This window comes from Solea solea, chromosome 1, assembly GCF_958295425.1.
Source record: "Solea solea chromosome 1, fSolSol10.1, whole genome shotgun sequence".
NCBI classification, from domain to species: domain Eukaryota; kingdom Metazoa; phylum Chordata; class Actinopteri; order Pleuronectiformes; family Soleidae; genus Solea; species Solea solea.
Window position 1 is genome coordinate 19036020 of NC_081134.1, and position 13250 is coordinate 19049269.

General features: G+C 40.1%; 1 protein-coding gene across 6 annotated transcripts in view; it reads right to left on the reverse strand.

The window, feature by feature from the left end:
• astn1 (astrotactin 1) overlaps nt 1–13250 on the reverse strand; it is a 384487-nt gene that overhangs the window by 301273 nt on the left and 69964 nt on the right. The window lies entirely within an intron of this gene.

The window sequence follows — 13250 nt, forward strand, 5'->3', positions numbered from 1 at the left end:
ATGGAGGTTGAGGTGACGCGGGATCTGCATCCACATCATCACCATCACCAGCAGCACCATCACTCACGGGTGCCGAGAACTGGGCGTGTGCACAAGATTAGATGGATGAAGGGCACCGAGTCTCTGCCCCAAGGACAAGTTAGCAGGGGGACAGAGACAGGATCAGACGGAATTCTGAGAGAGAAAGAGGAGACAGCGAGTCAATGAATCAGCAGAGGAGACCAGAGCGGCGTCAGAGAGGATCTGTCCAAGGAGGAGAATGTGGATCAAAGTGAAGGCAAGGCTGTGGGAAAACACAGGAGACAGTCAATGATTGTCAGCTGCTTATCACACAGGTGAAAGCAGTTTTGCGGAAACTTGGATTTGACATATTCCTTATCTAATTTTATGATTTGCGTTTGTGAGACACATGGAGAGAGTGACAATTCAAAGGACACGATGGGGGGAAGATGAAATAACCATGCAGACTTGACTCTAATTTGGTCTCAAACACGTAACGTGGCATGTTGAGTTTCCTAATCTGATGCTTCGCCAGCTGAGACGAGAAATCAAAATCAGATATTTCCCCGTGCAATTTGAGAGACGACGGAGAGAGCAACGGAAAATGTCAAGGTGACTGCATAAATAGAGAGAGAGAGAGAGCACGTCACGAGAGAAGGTTTTAAACACATAAAAAAGAAAAACCTATCAATAAATAAAAGGGTGAATGCAATTATTAGCCAAAACCTTTTTAAATTAAAGCAAAAACAACTTGGTGTCTGTATAAGAAAATGATCCAAACCTTCATGTCTGGTTTAAAATAAAAGTTCTTTCTTTCTTCTTAAAACAAAATGAAAATGAATTATAATTAAATTGTGCCTACTCAGGAAAAACCAGAAGGGTCAGGGAAAGATAAGCAAAATGGGATGAAAGTAAAACGGATTTAACATTATTTACATTTTTAAAGATTTAAATTAAATTATGCTAAGAGTCTTCCGATGCTGAATGAAGTCTTTTCCAGTGGCTCGTAACTGTTTAAACTGGCAAAAGTAAGACTTCCATTTGCATAGGTTGTTTGCCTCATCTGCATAGTCAAGGACAAAAGAGGAATGATATGAAGCACTTATGCAAGAAATATTCATGCACAGTGGTCACAAAAGGAGGCCACGGTTATTTGCTTTCTAATGACTCCATTTTCACATTTTCGGCACCTTAATGAAGTCTGCAGTGTGTGTGTGGGGCGGAGGCGTTGTAAAAAATGTTACTTCACTCTCGACAAATAGAGAGCTTTGAAACACTGACACTGAACTTCACGATGAAGTTAAATGTTAAGGTTTAATGACATATTTGCTAATTAAATCTGCACTTATCTTTTTTTTTCTTGCATTAGGAAAACATTAAATGACTAAATGAGCTGTAGAAGTTTGCATTTGTGAAAATAACCTCTTTTGTTGATAAAAAGGTTTGAGGACATTGTTTTTTTTTGACGTTTGGGGAAACTATGGGGAGATTATTAACATTTGTCACTGTTCGCTGACATTTTATAGAGCCAAACAACCATTAATGAATCATAAATAAATAAATAAATAAATAGCTTGTGATGATCATGACTTCACAATTCTGCCATTATCCTACTGTTTACGTCAGTTAATATGCATTCACATTAAGCCTGACCGACCCTAGAGGATTTTCAAATTTGACTTGATTTTAAAAATGTGAGTACGGAGCCCTGGAGGTGACATAGATGGAATTGGTATTCCTTTATACTGTAACTCGTACGCGCGAGATAATAAGTCACACGTGTGCTTTACTAAATCGCATGTGCCCTATAGTGGAAACGACTGTCATTTAAGCTAGCGTAACTCCGAAAGGATCTACGCATTTATTTTCCTAAATATTATATCACAACTTGTAACAATACAATTGTTCACTTGTGGTCATAGCAAGTGTAAACATCCTGTGTCAGCGGAAGCAGGCAACAGGTGTATATCCGGCTATTAAATCTGATGTAATACCCTTTCAGATTTCCGGGTCCAAACACTTCGATGAATCAAAACAGACTTTAGTATCTCACACACAGGAGTAAATCGTGTGTGCAACTTATTATCTGAGCTTTAGCTTTAAAAATGTTTTTTGTCTGTGTCACTTCCAGGGCTCCATAGGTGAGAGACCACAAGCACAACTTTGTAAACGAGAAAGCACAGACGGTGCACACTTGGCATTTAATCAAAATATTTTAGGGAGGAGATTCCAGGGATTTAGGATCTCACAGAAACAGTTAATAGCTGTTGTGTGTGTGTGTGCGATGTTTTGTGCTGAGAAACGCGAAAAAAACTGTGGATGAAGTCATGGCTGAGAAGATGGAATCGACTTGGCTTGTACAAGTTGCTGGGTTATGTAACAAGGTCTAATAATAAGGTCCTACAGTGTTTGTTTTTAGTGTGTTTTGTAATCGCAATGTAAAGACTTTGCTGCTTTGTAAGTTATAAAGCTCCACTAACAAGTCACTTCTTTTTCAGCTGTGAAAGTATGGATATTGTGAGAAGGACATGCAGAAGCCGATCATGGATCATGGATTATCTGCATTCCAGTTGGTGTCGTCAAGTTTAAGTTTCTAAACAAAAGTATGCAACATCTGTTTCCCGGTCAAATCGCTCTCATTGGTTAATGCTTACGATTTGAAATCATGAAGACTCTCATGTGTCGGATGAAGTTAAAATTGTGTCTGTTAACGTTACAAAATAATTTGTTCAAATCATCCTAAAATCTGAAGGCACCCACGGTTGTCGGAACAGCAACAGTGGAACCAAAATCTTGCCAATGATACTGTAGTAGGCAAGGAGTCATTAGGGCAGTTACACTAGTAGATCAAACTGGCGAGTAGATCTGTTTAGCATGCCATATTTTTACATATTACACCATCAATATTTGCCATGAGTGTATCTCTTGAGTCTGCAAAAAGTCAACTACTGCCACTTTCGTCTGCGTCTTGGTGTATTTGCCTGGTTGTGAATGTTGCTATGTGTTTGTGTTTGTGATGGATATTTAAACTGTGATAACAGGGCACCATAGTCTGTAGAAGTGTGTAAATGTGTATTAAAGATGCCTTTTTCTATCCTTAAATATTCTCACATGGCAGCCCATGGATGAGTAGAATGGAAATGGGCTTGTGACTGTCGGCTCAAATCGCGGGGTACCACTGAACAAGGTACCGACCACCATTGCTCCCCGGGCGTAGGTAAATGCTGGTGTATAATAAGGACGGGTTAAATGCATCTAATTGGTGTGTGTGTGCAAATAAAACTAATTGTGACTTATACTGAAGTGTCTAATGTACAGTCATTTCATTGGAAGAGAGGTTAATTTGCCCTAATTAAGAGCAGAGTTATGGGAATGTGTTAGTTTGAAAAGTGAACATATAAATGTGTGTCTTTTTTAAGTTTAGGTGTAATGTTGAGTGCCGCCACTGTCTATTCGGTGCCGAGTAAACTGGAATATGTTAAATGTCAAGTGCTTCAAATGGTTCGCAATCAAATCTACCTCAGTGACAAATGTAATTCAAACCCATCATCCTGCATTAGTGCCCATGCATAGACAGACTCATATTGAAGATAGTGAAAAAAAAGATGTTTAATGCTAGGCATTACTTGGAGTCAAAGTGAGGACTAAGTGGACTGTGTCCTCTTATCGAGCCAATAAAACCAAACCACATATCAAAGCATGCCAGCGCTCCAGGCCCATAATCCACTTACTAACGGATGAGGATGATGTTATAATGGCTCCAGTGCTCCTTATGACTTACACTCCTGTCATGCCAGTTCTCGGTGGAAGAGAGAAGACGCGGCCTTCCTTGGCCTGACAGAACACGCATGGTATTAGAGCCGAGCTATCAATCTGTCACTTAGTCTCTGGATAAGAGGCATTAGGACGCAGGAAGGCGGAAAGATCAAGAATATCTGACAGCAACAAGATAGCAATAGGAAGTTTCTTTCTTTGAATATAATAGAGGCAAAGTATAGCCAAAAGGGCCATTGATCAGCTGTGATAAAGACGCAGTATATATATTAGGGAAATTGACAGTTTTCATGCAACAAATCCTCTTATGCATGGGTTACTGCAAAGGTTAGTGCAGGGTTATGAAAAGTCACAACCTGTTTTTTTGCACCATGAAAATGTGTAATCTCCTCTTTTTTGTGACATACATGAACAAAAAGAAATGTTTTTCCAACATGCAAATCATGTGATTGTTCAAGATGATGTATCCCACAATATTCCCCATTTATTTTGCAATTTACTTTCACATTTCTATTTAATTTCCTTTACCGTTGCTCACTACACTGTCCATCTACATGCTGTAAAAACATATTGGGCTGGTTTCTCTGCATGTAGGCGTACATGTTAATATTCTGAATCACAAATGTTTTACTGTTTGAGTGATTTTCAATCCCAAAGTTTCATTGCACAAATCCCAAACTCATTTTTGCGCCTGTTCAGATGTGACTAATTCATGCAGTGGCGGTGAAACGAGAGCTAGCAATTCACCGTGTATCTACAAACGCTATGAAAATTAGAAATACACGCTAGAACGGAGGAGAAATGATAGCTTAGTTGTTTGGTATAAAAACTGTAAGATATTCAGTTAATACTACCTGGGGAATTGTGATGATAATTATGAAGGTTTTAGGTTCAGAGTTTATTGTCCTAAATTATTATTAGTAGTGAAATCTTAGTTTAAAATTGGAGGACCAGCAAAATACCATTCCATGTCAAAAATATGAGCAAGGTTGACAATGTTAATACCCACATATGTGATTTAAACTGGCATGGCAATAATAAGGCGTCCTTTCATTTTCCAGCAGTGAGTGACATGAAGGAAAAATACCATGATTGACAGTGACTTGAACACTGATAAAGTGAAAGGAAAAATTGGCACTGAAACATCCAAAGCTGCCTTTGCATTTTGTGTTTCTCTATTTTTTTTCCCTTTCATTCAAGGTTGCGTGTATAGGAAATTAAATTGGGGCTAAAAGTCCATGGTTCATTTTCTTTCAGTAAGAGGCCACTTCGATGCCCTCCACATTTGCAAAGGGACAATAAATCAGCCGGGCAGCATGTAACATTTCAGCCCCTGTGAAAGTCTGATTTATTAAAAGCATACCGCCTGCCTTTATAAGACACTGGCCTTCTCGCTAAAATCCTGACGCAGAGCGGAAATTATCTGATGCCATGCCATATCAAGTCTGAGTGACTGTTCCTGTGTGCTGCCTGCCTGAGAGGCACGAAGCAAACATGACAGAGGAAAGAAGGATAAAATTACAACAGAGCACAACAAAGGCTTCTTAGTTTCATTAATCTCTGGAAACAGATTCTGGATGTAAGCGAGAGACAAGATTTTGGGGCCTTCTGCTTCCCAATTCGAGTTTGATTAGCCTGTGTGAGACATTTGAACACATTGACAGAAGCTTTAGCAGGCTTACTTTGCAAATGAATTATCTATTCCGCTCAGTCCTAAATTTCTGCTGCCAACTTTTTTTCTAGTTTCACGAATGCTTGTTAAATCAGCACTTCATTTGCCAACTTACTTTTCTAAAAAGTAAGCTATCTTGGAAGTGATGTAACAGAGAGTGAACCACAAACGTGCCGCACATGTGCTTGATACTATGTGAATATGAACCATTACCCTAACAAATGTTAAATGTAGGGTTAAATTGGTTAAATGAAAAATACCAAAGCATGTTATGAATAGGTTAATGATTCATAACATTACCAGCCCACCAAATCTTCAAACTCTCATGAACAAGTATGGTCAGACTCATGTTTCTTGCTAGCATAGCTAGTGTTGTTAGTATAGCATAAATCTCAAAATTGTTAGCAACTTTTTAGTTGAGAAACTACCAGCTAGCAACTGTAGTTTCTTAGCAACCAACACCTAGTTTTGTGAGCAAAGTGTATCTCAACATAGTTAGCTAGCTTCTAGCAACTAGCAATATTATTAGCTTAGCAACCAGCTGGCAGCAAGCTTCTTAGCTTTTTAGCAAAAGCAGCCAGCTGCTTAGCAACTACCACCCAGGTTCTAACCCTAACCTCCTCAGCAGCACTTATGTTTCATTCTAAATGATTTTTTGAAGAACTTAAAACACAACAAAATAAGAAAACAGATTACTAATAAACTCGGTTTTATATAACTTCAAAACTAAGGCGCATACAGAACTGTGTCTATAGTATTTTTTTCATTTCTCCTTTTGTATGTTTGCTAAATTGTGGCATTTCATTTTTTTCCCAGTGTTAGATGCTCTGCAAAGTGAATAAACTGCTTTGTTTACAAAGTGAAAATTATCTTTCCCCACGGTTAACATGCCTGTATTCTCTGTCACACACCACATCCTACACTCCAGTGTTTCAAGTCTGTGAATCCAACAAGGCATCATTGTGAAATATTTGCAGGGCCAATGAATGAGCAGCTTCATACTGAGTTTATGATGATTTTCAGATGCAAACCCTGAGTTAAGCAGCAGCAGCAGCTCAGCAGCAGAGAATGCTCCCAGTGTGATCAGCAACACAGCTGTCACACACTGCACACACTTCCAGTGTGTCCCAGCCTCAATCCTCTATGCTCCCACTTCACTTTTATATACAACACAGTATTACTGCTGTTGTGTATTCTATTTGTTTTTCCCCCCTTTGAATGATAATTCTCTATTCCTGTCACACATTCCCTCTCGCTTTGCGTATTTTGCTTTTCATGCTTGAAAGAAATCAACACAAGTTATGAGTTTGATTTGGTGGAAATGACCTCTTCAAAAATATTCCTGCTTTCACAGAGATTGTCATGCAACAGTGTCAACGGCAGACTAGAAATAACCGGTATCATTTGATCCATTGTCCATATGAGTGAGGCTTTAGTAAAAAGTGTAACACCCAATTATTTGTTTAGACCAAAACAGGAATTTTAGTGTTTCCACTGTTGTTGTTGTTTTTGTATCCTTCTCTCTCCATGGTGCTCCGTTGTCTGCATCACAGATTCAGCAGCACTACAAATGCTGTGCGCCTTCCCTCACAGCCCATGGGGAAGCGATGGATTGGTGTGTCTCGCTCTGCCGGCTTTTCAAAAACACGCCGCGCTGTGATGCTCCGAGGGCAGCTCTGAAGGCTGGGACTGAGCCGAGGATGCAGCTTTACAAGCGGTCAGGGCCACATTGATTTAAGATTTATATAACCAATGCTATCAATGTAGGTTTTTAGAAGGGTTGCCACATGAATGATGTATGTCAACATCCCATGAGCAGAGCTGTGTCACATTGACCTGTTACTTTCAATAAACCCAGGCTGAGTGTGTGTGAGATGGGAAAAAACAGACAAAGAGAGATCCTCTCTATTGATCTCTCTCTCTATCTCAGTCCAGTTAACCATTATTGGTTGAATTGTTGGCAATATGAAATGAAATATGGTACAACACAGAATACTGTATTGTGACCATTTACGTAATTATGAAAATCACTACAAGACCTGTTTTTCAGCCTAATTTGATCAAATATTACGCTTAAATATAAAGGATTATATGTTTGTGAAAAAGGGGATTTTAATGCAGAGATGTTTTGTTTTCAGACCACTAATCTTATTTTTGTGCGAGTACAGAGGGATTTGAAAGAACCGGGAGATTTCTCTTAGACGGTCACACCACAGGGACTGACCACAGTTCAGCAAATAAAAAAATAGACCAATTTATCAGGACAAACAAAACTTCAAAGTGATTTTATACAGAATATAAAGTGTTTATCTGGGGGGGGGGGGGCAAAAAACGGTAGCAGTGACTTTCATGTCTGATACAAACCTAAACTGATATCCCAGCCTTCTGTACAAAGTTACACTTTCTCATAAAATACTGTAAGTTCAAACACAGCCTGTTCTTAATGATCCATTTATATGATCTTTATTTAACATTTTTCCAGTGACTGTGACTAGAATCTGACATGTACTGAATATCGTATCGACTCATCCCTAAAAAAAAAAGGGAGTAATATAATAATATATGATCTTTTTGATGAATTTTCATTATCAGAATAATCGTGAATGCGGCAAACTGTTAATATTTTGTGTACATGACGGAAAATGTACTGCATGTCCGTCCAAGTTGCTCCTCCAGCCAGCACAGAGCAAACTTAAATAGAGGAGCCGCCTGGCAGAATCTGCTTCCATTAACATCCGACACCATACGGCTCTTACAGACTCGACTGCTCCTCACCTTTCGGGTTGAGTGGGCACAGAGAGGGGCTGTTTTCACACTACTGATCCGCAGCAAACTCGTACCTCGAGGGCACGCTGGCAGCCATGGTAGGTGAACCAAATGTAGCCCATCTTGTCCAAACTCTGCACCACCCAGCATAATGGATAATGGCACAAGTGAGGTGGCCCAGCTCTGCAACTGTTGAGGATTTTTGTGCTCACTTTTTTGCCTCTTTTTGCTACAAGTGCACTTCATGGTTTGTCTGAAAGCCTGAAAGCTACGGCTGTTTGAGGCCATGGTGTCCTTGCAGTCTCATATACGTAGCTAGCAGTCCGTTCTCACAAAAATTGTCATTGCTATGGACAAACAAGTTTGGAATTTACTGCAATGCTTCCACAACTTAAAAACCTTTCTATATAACCACTGCAGGCAGAAAAATAGAGCTTAAACTGGCTACAAATCTCACCTGTAGCCAGTTTACAAGCCGTAGTAAACATTCATATAATGACTTGGCATAATTTAAATGTCCCTGTACTGTATACGAGGACTGGACTGATTCATTTAAGTGCTGCAGCAAAACAACAGCTTATTAAAGAACTGCAAATTAAAATGTCTGAAGTGGGTGTAACAGAGACACACAAAGGAGCTTAAGACTCAAGAAATTAATCAGCTGCACTTAATATTTGATGTTTTTAAAGACAAATTTCTATGATTCATGCTGTTGCCCAGAAATCAGTGCAGCAGATGAGGATTTTCTTACTACCAAATTTCTTTTTTTTCTGTTTAAGTTGAATAATTACAACTGATAAACTAAATTACTTGAATTAAATCAATATTTATCAAACCACACTCCACAAATTACATCTAAACTTTTTGAAAAAAAAAAAGTATTAGTGACTTCTTAAATGGCAAAAATGAGTCTACCTCTATTTACATCTGCACTAGTGTTTGTTGGGATCTAATTTTACCTCGTTTTTGGTTGTTTAAGTTGAAGTTTCGGATACGTGTTTGTTTTGCCAATGTCTCACTCGGTGTTGGTTGCAGACAAACACACACGCACACACAAGGTAGGTCATCTATTATGGATGACCAGCTGCAGCCTATGAAGGACACTATGGTCACCTTGTTGGATGTGGAAGCTCGGGGAGAAGTCTCCAACAACTACGGGGCACATGAAAAAGACTGGGGAATCAAGCCTCCTTCACAATAAAAGCCACGGGTGAAGACAGAATTTTGTAGTGTGGCTGAATGTTCCATTCCTAGTGTTTTTTTCCTTGTACTCCTGCATCACTCATGTGTGAAATGTGACATGTGAGAAGAAGAAATAAGCGTCCACCAGTCTTCAATAAAATCCCACGCGCACTGCAGTGTCGTTTGACCTGAGATTGAATGCTGACTAAACACATTCCCATATTTTCTGACTTGAAAATGCAGTAAAACATTTTCCTATGCCCAAATTTGGATATTATCCATAGTTGTATATTAGTTTTTCAGGTAAGACGACAGTTTGGCCACTCTCCCTGACAAAAAATCACTTTCCTGGCCTCAGGCCCCAGGTTTTGGTGCAGTTGACTGAACCTGAGTCTCCTTTAGGACCAGGCCCATAATGAGTCTGGCTCGTCGTCAAGCCTAAAAATATCCCAACTCATCCATTAGACACAAACACTCTTGCGGGTGGGTCGAGTCGCCAGACAACCAACTGTGGCAGATTAGATGCTCCGCTTCCTGGCTGAGACCGTACCTGTCCAGAGAGCTGCAGACCTGAGACCAGTCCAAACTAAACCTCAGGTGTTGGACAACATGGTTGATGTGCTGTAAACAATTCATAGTGTTCTTTCAGCTTCAGTCGGTAGCTTTTAAATGGAAAATGGAAATGTTCCATTGTCAATATTTACTGTATGTACTTTTTATTCTATGTACTGCTTTTTCTGTTCTATTCTTTCGACAAAACGTGATGAAACCTAGTGAAGTAATCTGCGTACATTCTGGGTTTCAGATCAGGTGCCACATTTTTCAGTACCCTGGTTTTCGTTTGTTGGGTCTTAAAGACGCAAACAAAAAAAAGTTCCAGGTACTGAGATAACGAACTCCACTGGGAACGACACGATAGCTGTGTCCAGAACTAGGGGCCACCTTCATCGGAGGACATCCGCAGACAGACAAGGCCAAACTGGAATGAGATATTGTAGTGTATGGCGCATCACTTTACCACTGTTGCCTGGCAACAGAGCTGCAGCTAGACAGAGTATATAACACTAATGGCACATTATATAAACCCAAAAATTTAAGTTTTAAGACCTTATCAGAACAGTTATTATATATTTGTCTGTCTGGCTTCTGATGGTCCAACAAGACCTTGCAGTTGGACAAGTGTTTTTTTTTTACAGCTCTTAAAAGTTTTGTGTGTGTGTGTTTTCATGTGGACAAAGGGGGAGAATTTAGTGAATGTGGACAGGATTACTGAGGCAGGATTATTGAACTACTGGGCTTGAGCTTTTGGGAAAAACAGTAAATGTGAAAGGGCTGCAAAGATTATTCATCGATTATGAATTTAATCGTCAACTATTTCAATCAGTTTCAGTATTTTTCCAAGAATTAATATTTCTGATTTTTCAGCTTGTGAATGTGAATATTTTATGATTTATTTGCACCGAGTAATAAATATATCACTAAAACTGAACCCATTTTAGTTTGTGGACAAAAAAGCGATTTGAGGAACATCCTCATTTTCCAGGTTTGATCAACATTTTACAGACCAAACACGTACTCAATTAATCGAGACATTATTTGACAGATTAATCCATGATGAACACAATTAAAATGTTAGTTGTAGCTCTACTCAAACGCAAAAGACAGATTGGTGACCAAAAGAGAGGCTTGATAACACACTTATGCTGTATTTCCACCGGCTCGCCTCGGCACGGCTGGGCACAGTTGAGTTGCATTTCGAATAGCAGAGTACCCTGTACAACGTACTATTTTTAGTACCTGCTCTGGCAAGGTTCCAAGCGAGCTGAGGCGATACTATGCGTGACGTCGTCAGACCGCCAGCCACTGATTGGTCAGAGTGCCGTCACAGGAAGAGATGTCCGACACAAGAATCAAGCCGAACAATGCCGAATTGTAAATCAGTTAAAAAGACTTAACAATCCTAAAAAACCTGGGTTAATCTCCAACAGTTGCCAGTTTGCTAAAATCTCAATATTTAACAGAGGAGTATGGTGTATTTAGCGGCATCACAAACCCTGCCGCTGTATTTCAGTCCAGTGACTGTGTCAGACGGAGTCTGTGCTCCAGTCAAGGAGGAAGTACTGAAAAAATCGTTTTAATTAACTGATTCTAATTCTAGTTACACTGAAAACAACTGCTTTACAAGTCACTAGTCACTCATTTGTGCGTTTGTGTCGCACGTAAAACAAAGTCACAGCAGTTTCATGCAGCCGTGCAGTGATGACTCCGCCCACGTTGAGCAGGTACTATTTTGTAGTGGAAAACCAACCTAAAGCGTGGAATAGGTGCTTTAGAAGGAATGTTATATCACTCTCTGATGAATATGACAGTCCTCTACCATATATTTACAAAGGTACTGTTTGTTTCAAGGCTACATGTTGGATACTGAACCTCTGACCTGCACTGTCTGCTTCTACCCCGCAGCCTCCCGTGATATACAATAGAAAGGAATGCAGTGACAGGTGTTGGCTTGAGCTTAAAGAATGTGTAACGCAGCCTTCACAGGACACCTTTTTGTATCCACAAGGAACTGAATAAGTGACATGGCTTTGGATTTATAGGTCAGGGCCTCCAGCCGGGTGGCAAGCTGCACCGAGGCCTGGAGATCTCAGCGGCAACACTACTTCCATCTGTTGTCACGGTCTGCTTATATCTGCATGCAAATCCCTCTCTCTCTCTCTCTCTCTCTCTCTCTTTCTCTCTCTCTCTACCTCTCTCTCTCTCTACCCACACCTTAATGAAAGCAGCCTGGTGGCAGCGTTGCTGCTACTGGGGCTCTTTCAGGATGAGGAATTAGCGAAGCAGGGAGCACAAAGACCCCGGACCTGAAGTTGATGGGATGTGAAATGCAGATGGAGAAGTGTGTAGAAATGTGAGATTAGAGGAAAATCAAAGAGGTAAGAAGCGGAACGTCCACACTGGCGACCGCATAACAATGTCGTGGCAACCTGTCCGCCTGGTGGTTCGCCTTGATGTTTGCTAATTCGCGCAACACGTGCAGAGGGTAGTCAAGGTCGGCGGTTTGTTAAGGTGGCCGGCATGCAGTGGGCTTTGGATGTCCTGCTCCGCTCGGCAGATGTTGCTGCTGGCAAAAGTCTCGAGCTGACTAATCATTTGCGTGTGCGTGTGTGTGTGTGTGTGTGCAGCTGTAACATGCTTTTAATGTCTGCAAACACATATCATCCATCAAAGCGTGATTGTAATGTCTTTAGGCTGGAAAAGGGCACTGGGAGAAGGTGTGGCATATCTAAGATCTAATAAATATACATTTCCTCGGGCAAGAGGAGGAAGCTGTGAGATCTAAGGATTCATTTCCGACTCTGCCGACATGGCAGATAAGGGTTTGATACAGCGCAGGCATGCAAAAATATACAAAGTGGAACTTTAATATGAAACTAGTACATGTTTATTTTTCACTGTGGGAAGTGTCCTGATATCTGGTATTAAGCTCCTGACTGTTTCTCTCGGGTCAATAACAAAGTGTCTGAAAACAAAATCACAATCAATATTTATGATCAGTTTAATCTAACATCACGAGGGAATTAGAAAAAATTGGAAACACCTTATAGTTGAGTATCAATAATCCTCTGTGATCGTCAATGTATTGCAAGATGATTATATCACGATGCATCGCAATATCTGAAGTAGGGCTGCATCTAACAATTATGTTTGGAATTGAATAATCTGTCGATTGTTTTTCTCGATAAATAAAATGTAGTTTAAATGTTGAAAAATGTTGATCAGGGTTTAACAAACCTGGAAATCATGATTTTCTCAAAGGTCTTTTCAGTTTTAAGGATCTTTTTGTCAAAGAAAC